An 8,944-nucleotide genomic window follows, 5' to 3' on the forward strand; every position below is an offset into this window, starting at 1 on the left:
AATCGGGTAGGAGTGAATTTCATTTTGCACCCTATGTCGCCAACTATCTATCCGGTCTTACCCGTGAAATGGGAGGTTTATTGAGCCGGCACTGTTGAGTTAACTCTCACTTATACAAATCTAAGGAGCAGGAGTTCATAGTAAATAGCGTTATAAAGTAAGAGTAACTTATTTCTTAGTTCTAGTCTTATACAAACTCATTGCATAGAACGCCCACATTCACATGTCTCTACATGAATGATTCAGGATCACATCAATAATGTTACCAGAATAAGGTATCCAACATTATTCATATACTATAGACCGTTTTAGCTATTTACTCAAACTTGATCCATTTTTAGTCTTCAAGTATTTATGTAATAGCCATGGATCTTAGTTTATTGGATTTAGTCTATACAAGTAGAGGAATAATCTTTATCATATTTTCTTTATATTAAAAATAGCTTACATCCCACATAAATACTCTCATAGCTAAAATCTTCATATTCACCCAAAACACAAATACTATGTATTAAAAAATCGTCAAACATTAATTGTAAATTGCAACAATGACTTCAACACACTAAATTTCACCACTACCACCATATCCATTTTCGTCTCCTTCACAATCTCCTATGCTATCTATCCATCCCAATTAACATCGATTTAAATTCTCAATTTATCTCTCATCCAAATCCTCATCGATTTAGATTACAACAAAAAAAAAAAAACATACACACATTTACATACTCAGAAGGGAAGAAATCTTTTTTTGATGGAAGTGTTACTGTGCAAAGGGAAGGGAAAGAAACCTTTTGTTGATCGCACTACAAAATGCGCACTTGGGCAACGTAACTATCGAACAACGAGACGAATCTTTAAAAAAAATCAACACTGTAATTTTAATTAAATTTAGATCATAACTAATAATTAACAATCAATCCAATAAAATTCCTCCTACAGAAATTTAAAAACTGCCATGAATTTTGCTAAAATAGTGGAAAAATATGTCTCAACCGTATTTGATGTCAAGAGGGCAGAATTGGAAAATTAAGTGCTCAGCTGAGGCCTACACAACATATTTTAATCACAAATCATACTATCCAAAAAAATGGTCATTTTTCTAATTGGGTATTCTAAAAAACTGACCATTTTTTTTTTATCGGGTACTCCATTTCGGCCATCTTACGCAATTTATTATAATGGATTGAAGATTATTAATGGTTACACATACACTTTAAAAGGACATATTAGTTATTGTGACTTATTTTCTTCTAAATTCTTAATATAGCTTTTATAAATTCTAGTCAAATTTTGAAGGAAAATAATTACTTTGTAAATACTACTTTTCTAATTTTTGACAATTTAGCTTGATTTATTAAAAACATTGGTCTAGATTTTTTTTAAAAAAATTAATTAGTGAATAAATTGAATAAATTTAAACTTAGAAACTTGATACATAACCCCGAAATTAGCTTAAATTGAACTGACATTAACGTGTTCTAAGGACCACGCAATTTATGATTCGAATCTCCTACCCCATTCTACTCAAAAGACTCGGTACCTAACTAATTAAACTATCTTTAAGTTTCTCACTTTAGAATAGATAAATTATCATCTCTCCACTAAAACAATTAACCCCACATGCCCCTTTTTTTTTTATCATTAATTTTGCCTTTAACCTTTTACCAAAAAATAATTACCACGAGTGAAAAAAATTTCATGTACTTAAAGGCCAAGTTTCCCATAATCAGCTAAAAGTTACCTGAAAAATCAAAATTTACCCCCCAAAAAGAAAAAGAATGATAAAAGAAAAGGAGAAAAGGGATAAAAAAAAAAAAAAAAAAGATAAAAAATGATGATTTTGATGGAACTAAAAGATAAAGAAGATTTGGCCAATGTTTGTGATGTGAATGATTACAAATTGCAATCTTTCTTAGGGATTAATTATACAGTTTAATGATTTGATCTTATTAGATTCTCTCTTCTTTCATTCTAATGGGCTCTAAATCCAAAATTATTCCTGGTTGTTTAGTTCTCAAAAAGTCGATTAAAAAACCATTTTGAAGATTTCAAATTTGGTTGTATTATAGATTTAATTTAATATTTCAAGGATAATCCAGTCTTTTAAATTCTAATATATATATATATAAATTTGTGTGTATCCAGAATCATTCCAGTTTAACCTTAATATTGTAAAGATTGAGAACTATATACCAAAAAAAAAAGAAAAAAAGATGGAGAATAATAGTATAAACTAGTTTTATAATTCTTGCGATTTTGATAAATATTTTATTAAATTTCAGCAAAATAAGATTCATATCAGAAAACAGTTGGTGGGTACCGAAACTACCGAAGCAATTTCAAGGCAAAATAGCGGGCCGGCGGCCCAAAGCGTACGTTAGGCCGATGTTCAAGCCCATTGAGAGGCTCAACCCTATGTAAATATTCTAAAGAAAATAAACTAATATATTTTATCAAATTAGTTATTTATGTGATTTCTCAACATGTTTAATGTTAGATATTAGAACCCGATATTACTGTCAAAGATAGCGAAACAAAAATGAGGAGGACGATATTTCGTGCATAATTTTATATATTAGTTTAAATATACTTTTAAGTCTATCATCAATCAAAATCTAGTTCAACTAAAATTTTGCATTATCATATATCGATATTAGAAGTTCGATTCTCCATCCCGTTAAAAAAAAAAAAAAACAAACAACTTAGACTCTGTTTGGTAACTATTTATACACTGTTTGGTAACTATTTAGTTTTTTATTTTTATTTTTTAATATTAAGCTTATTTTATTCACATTTCTTACAATGATTTGCATCTAAAGTATGGTCATTGTTGTTCGCACGAGATTTCAAGAGAAATTTATTTCGTGGAACTTGAACTTTGTATTTGTATTAATTTTGTGGAAAGTGAGTACCAATATTTTGATGCTTTCAAAATAAACTATAAACTTTAAGCTAGTTAATCTTCTTGAGTGATCGGCCTTTGGGCTTGTTGATCTTCTTGGGTGATCGACCTTTGGGCTTGTTGATTTTCTTGGATGATCGACTTTTGGACTTGATGATCTTATTGGATGATCGGCCTTTGGGCTTGACGATCTTCTTGAATGATCGACCTTTAGGTTTATTGATCTTCTTGGAGGATCGGTCTTTGAACTTGTTGATTTTCTTGGATGATCGACCTTTGGGCTTGTTGATCCTCTTGGAGGATTAGTGTTTGCACGAGACTTATGGAGAAACTTGTTTCGTGGAGTAGAACTTAAGTTGGTGTTGATGTTGAAGTTGATTTGATGCGATGTGGTTTGATCTCTAGTACTTGATCCTCTGATTCTCTCTCAGTTGAATACATACGCTTGATTTGAGGAAGTGAAGCACGTGATGATCGTGGAGTTGAAGTCTTGGAAGAATACTTGTATCTCCGAAGGACTTCAGTCTTTAAGGGTCTTCTATCTTCTAAGAGTGCTTCTTTAGGAGTCTTGGGAGTCTTCTGCTTGTTGATGAATTCTCTTTGGACTCTCTAAATGTAGAATTGCTTGTATCTTCAAAGGACTTTAGTCTTCAGAGTGTTTGTATCATCAAAGGACTTCAGTCTTCAGAATGCTTGTATCTTCAAAAGACTTTAGTTTTCAGAATGTTTGCATCTTCAAAGGACTTCAGTCTTCAAGATGCTTGTATCTTCGAAGGACTTCAGTCTTCAGGTGTGGTCAGCTTCAGGAGTCAAAGAGTTTTCTGATTGTAAAGAATTCTCTATAAGCTCTCTGAAGTATAGAATTGCTGATCTATCTAAATGAGGAGAGCTTCTCTATTTATAAAGTTCACAGATGGGCTTAGGCTTGGCCATTGGGTTTGAGAAGATCGAATCTTCAGCTTGTAGGTTATGAAGATACGGTCAATTTGTTGAAATCTTCTAATCTTCAAAGCTTCAAATAGTTCAGATCTTCAATTCTTTAGAATTTGAAAACTTCAGTCTTCGAAGTTTTAGAAGCTTTAGTCTTCAACACCTAAGAGCCCGAATCTTGGATCTTGGAAGCTTAAATCTTCAAAGTTTTAATATGTCTTCTGATCTCTAGAGCTTTAGTATCTTCTGATCTTTAGAGTTTTGATATGTCTTTTGATCTTCAGTGCTTTAGTGTCTTCTGATTTTCAGAGCTTTAGTGACTTCTGATCTTCAAAGCTTTGGAGGAGTTATGTTATTCAGATCCTTGGAGTTTCAGACTTTAGATCTTCAGAGAGCTTTTGCCTTCAATTCTTCCAACCTCTTCCAAATGAAGAGATAATGTCTCTATTTATAGAGGTTTCTCATGGCCCTTACATGGGCTTGAGCCTAATTACTTTACTGGGCCAAAATTGGGTTTGAGCTAAAATTAGGCTTGGACCCACTTGTTGTTGGACCGAAATACTGGGCTCGAGCTTAATCTTTAATTTAGCTCAAAATTTCACCACGGGTTTGAATTGGGTTGGGCCCGAGCGACCTTAATTACTCGGCCCAATCCAACTTATAATTTTTCCAATAGGCTCGGGTTTTTATTGATGATGTGGCGACTCGTGATTCGCCGAAATTTCTCGTTCAACAAATGCCCTCTTTTCGAGATTTATACACGTATATACGATGTGTGAATCTATATAAAATAATTTAGAATCAAAGTACGATTTTGACCCTTTTAATTTAATGCATCATCATGATTAAAATATGAGAATTTAGCTCAAAATTTTGATTTGAAATTTTGTTTTGACACACTTTCGCCAAGTAAACAAAAGATAAATTTTAGTCCTTGACTTTCTTGCTCCCATGTAGACTTTAATTTGAACTAAAGTAGAATTTATATTCCACTTTAATGCAAATTGAATTTTGAGTAGTATCCCAAATTTTAACAACTTTTTTTTTAGTACGGAATAATCTCAATTCTTCATGCAAATTTGAAGTATAATTTTGACTTTGCCTTTCTCTTAGCTTCAATTTTGATTTGGAGTAGAATTTCGAGTTTGTCTTTCTCTTTACTTCAACCTTAATTTGGTGAAGCTTGAAATGCACCTATATTTTCATTTAAGGCAACACTTAAGTTATATAAAAGTTTCAACATTGGATAAAATTTTATTGGTACCCGAATAGTATTTTTGTCTCATTCCAATTTGGATTTGACATAAACTTTGGAATATGCCAAATTTTGTCTTCAAAAAATTTGATTTTGACTATAATTTGAATTCAAATTCAATAATTTGGTTCGCATCCAACTCTCACCAATGTAAATTTGAAATATACTAAAATTTTGATTTAATTTGAATCTTGATAAAACTTGACAATTTCAAGTAAAATTTAGGTATTTAGATTATTGTTTGTTGTATCCTTTAACTTAGTCAAATATGGATTTCAACCAATTTGGTTAACTATCTTAAATAATTGAAAGAATCTTAATTGAATTTGAGATAAATCTTCCAACTGTTGCGATTTCTTTTATATATATTTCTTTAAACATAACCGCTTCCTCATCTATAAATAGAGGTAAGTCTTCAAATAGATCCAATGGAAAACCTTCTGATTCGATGAATTTGTATGGTTGCAGAGTTTCTGTTAGATCCATTCGATGGCGAATTGATAGAAGCACCTGAACTTTTTATGAGAGCTTTTCCTCATTTGGATTTCTATTTTCATTGAGACTTTTCTTCTATTGTCCTCTTTAATTGATTTCTTCTATTGTCCTCTTTAAGATCTTCAATTTGATGAGGCAGGTTGAGTCAATGGATGAAACTACGGATAGTTAAAAGAAAAAATTTTCCTTTTTTTTCTTCTTCTCTTGTACTTTTTTTTTTAAAAAAAAAATCCATTATTTTAATTTTTTTTTCTTTTTTTCACATGTTTTTTTTCTCTTTTCTTTTTCTTTTTTTCTTTTTAATTTTTTTTCGTAGAAGGTGATGTTTTATTTATTATTATTTTTTGCAGCAATTCCTCGATAGATGACCGTCTCCTTGGTATACAAAGGGATGACCCTGGAACTATTGTATCGCCTCTCATGCTTGTGCATCCTGATCGTCATGGGAGGGGTCCCGCAAAGACTTACAACTCTCCCATTTGATCACCATCCAGGAAAGGTCTACCTTGTAGCATCATTTATGCATCCCGATCATCATGGGAAGGGTCTCGCAAAGGCTTACAACTCTCCCATTGATCATCCTAGGGAGGATTCAAAGGTCTGCTTTATAGCGTCGTTCGTGTATCCTGATTGTTATGGGAGGGGTCCTGCAAGGCTTACAACTCTCTCATAACTCTCTCATGCTTTCACCCTAGGGAGGATCCCGATAAGGTCTACCTTGTAGCACTGTTCGCATATCCTGATCGTCACGGGAGGGGCCCTGCAAGGCTTACAACCCTTTCATGCTTTCACCCTAGGGAGGATCCCGATAAGATCTACCTTGTAGCACCGTTCGCATATCCTGATCGTCAAGGGAGAGGCCCTGCAAAGCTTACAACTCTCTCATGCTTTCACCCTAGAGAGGATCCCGATAAGGTCTACCTTATAGTACTGTTCGTATATCCTGATTGTCATGGGAGGGGCCCTGCAAGGCTTACAACTCTCCCATGTTTTCACCCTAGAGAGGATCCCGATAAGGTCTACCTTATAGCACTGTTCGCATATCCTGATCGTTACGGGAGGGGCTCTGCAAGGCTTACAACTCTCTCATGCTTTCACCCTAGGGAGGATCCCGATAAGATCTACCTTGTAGCACCGTTCGCATATCCTGATCGTCATGGGAGGGGCCCTACAAGGCTTACAACTCTCCCATGTTTTCACCCTAGGGAGGATCCCGATAAGGTCTACCTCGTTATGTTATGCCATCGAGTATTGAACATGAGATGGATATGCCATCAAACCTTGAAGATGAGAAGAATGTGCCATCAAGCTTTTGAGCGGAGTCAGGTTGGCTAGAGTCGATCTCGAGTACAAGGTGGAGCTGGATGGACCAGAGTTATCCTCGCATATGAGGTGGAGACGGATGGACCAGAATCGTCCTCGCATATGAGGTAGAGCTTAGGAAAACCAAACTTGAACTCGCATATGAGGTGGAACCACACCCACATTTTTGGAGAGGAAGCGAAGCTACACCAATTTTGGAGAAGGGGTGAAGTTGTACCAATATTTTAGAGGAAACGAAACCGCACCATGACTTTGAACATGGAGTGAAGTCGTGTCATCAGTTTGGAGATGAAGTGAAACTACGCCATCAGTTTGGAGATGAAACGAAGCCGTGCCACGACTTTGGAGATGAAGCGAAGCCGCACCAACATTTTGGAGAGGAAACGAAACCGCACAACGACTTTGGAGATGAAGCGAAGTCGCACCATTAGTTTGGAGATGAAGCAAAGCCACGCCACAACTTTGGAGATGAAGCGAACCATGCCAAACTTTGGAGATAAAGTGAAACTGCGCCAACATTTTGGAGATGAAGTGATGTTGCGCTATCAGTTTGGAGATGAAGCGAAGCCACGCCACAGACTTTGGAGATGAAGTGAAGCTGTGTCATGATTTTGTAGACCAAGTCACTAGAGATAGAGCCGAGCCATGCATACTGACCATGAACTTGAAGATCAAGCAGAGTCATGCACACCGACCTTTGAGCTTGAAGATGGAGCAGAGTCATGCCACCGACCTTGAACTTGAAGACGGAGCGGAGCCATGCACACCGACCTTGAACTTGAAGATGGAAGTGGGGTCATGCACGCCAATCTTGAACTTGAAGATGGAACAACTTCGATGGAGTCTTTGAACTTGAAGATGGAAAAGCATCAACGAGACCTTCGCGTTTGAGTTTGACAAAGCATCAAAAAATCCTTCGCATTTGAGTTTGATGAAGCATCGATGAATCTTCACATTGAACTCGACTTCGCGACTTTGAGCGTGAAAATGGCATTGCAAAACCTTTAGACTTGAACATGAAGATGAAACAGCGATGAAGCCTCTAAACTTGAAGATGGAGAAGCATCGATGAAGCCTCTGAACTTGAAGATTGAAGAGCATTGACGAAGCCTCTGAACTTGAAGATGAAGGAGCATCTAAGTTTGATTTTAAAGAGGAAGCGAAGCACATTCCAAGTGTTTGCCTTTTATTTACTGTGTTGGCTCCTTACGAGGGATGAACATCTTCAATCCATTGTGTTGCCCCCAATAAAGATGAACATCTTCAATCTGGAGTGTCGTTCTTTAACGGGGATGATCAACATTAATCTTGTAGTATTATACTTAGGCGGTTGTGGTACCTTTTCTGATGGACTAAACATAAATTTCTTTAAGTTTCCTTCGTATCTTTAAAGAAAGGGATCAAATCATGACGTAGTTCAAGTTTTTTTTTTTTTTTTTTTTTTTAAACTGGATTGAACTTGAAGTTTCTTTCAAGCTTCCTACATACTCTTCATAATGATAGGGATCAAGTCATAATATAGTTAAAAAAGAATGTTTTTATTTTTTTTTGTGCGCGACTGAATTTAAATTTCTTTAAGTTGCCTATGTACCTTTATAATCACAGGGATCAAGTCGTAACGTAGTTCGTACAAAGATTTTTTTTCTTTTGGGGGGCCGTTCACATTTTAAGCTCATGCGGGTCAGGAGCATCATCCAGTTTAGGCTCTTGCAATGAGAAGCTTCTTCATTTAAACTTCAGAAGCTCTTATTTCCCCATGGTTTTGATCATCCTCTTCATTTATATGATGGCTTTTGGCTTCACTATCAAGGAACCTTCTGTACTTATGTTAACAAAAAATTTCCTCTTCATGCGTGAAGGGACACGACTGTGAATCTTTTCGTCGTTGTTTTCTTCATGAAATGACATTGGCTTCAAAATTTTCATCCTTCCTTTACGTTGATCACTTGAGACGATCAAAAGCAGATGCTGAAGGTTGATCTTTCTTTGATGTGGATATACTTAGTCTTTTGAAAGCTAAAGTTCGAGCCTTGGGA

Source organism: Benincasa hispida, chromosome 1 (genome assembly GCF_027475165.1).
Source record: "Benincasa hispida cultivar pf3 chromosome 1, pf3_genome.v1.1, whole genome shotgun sequence".
NCBI lineage: Eukaryota > Viridiplantae > Streptophyta > Magnoliopsida > Cucurbitales > Cucurbitaceae > Benincasa > Benincasa hispida.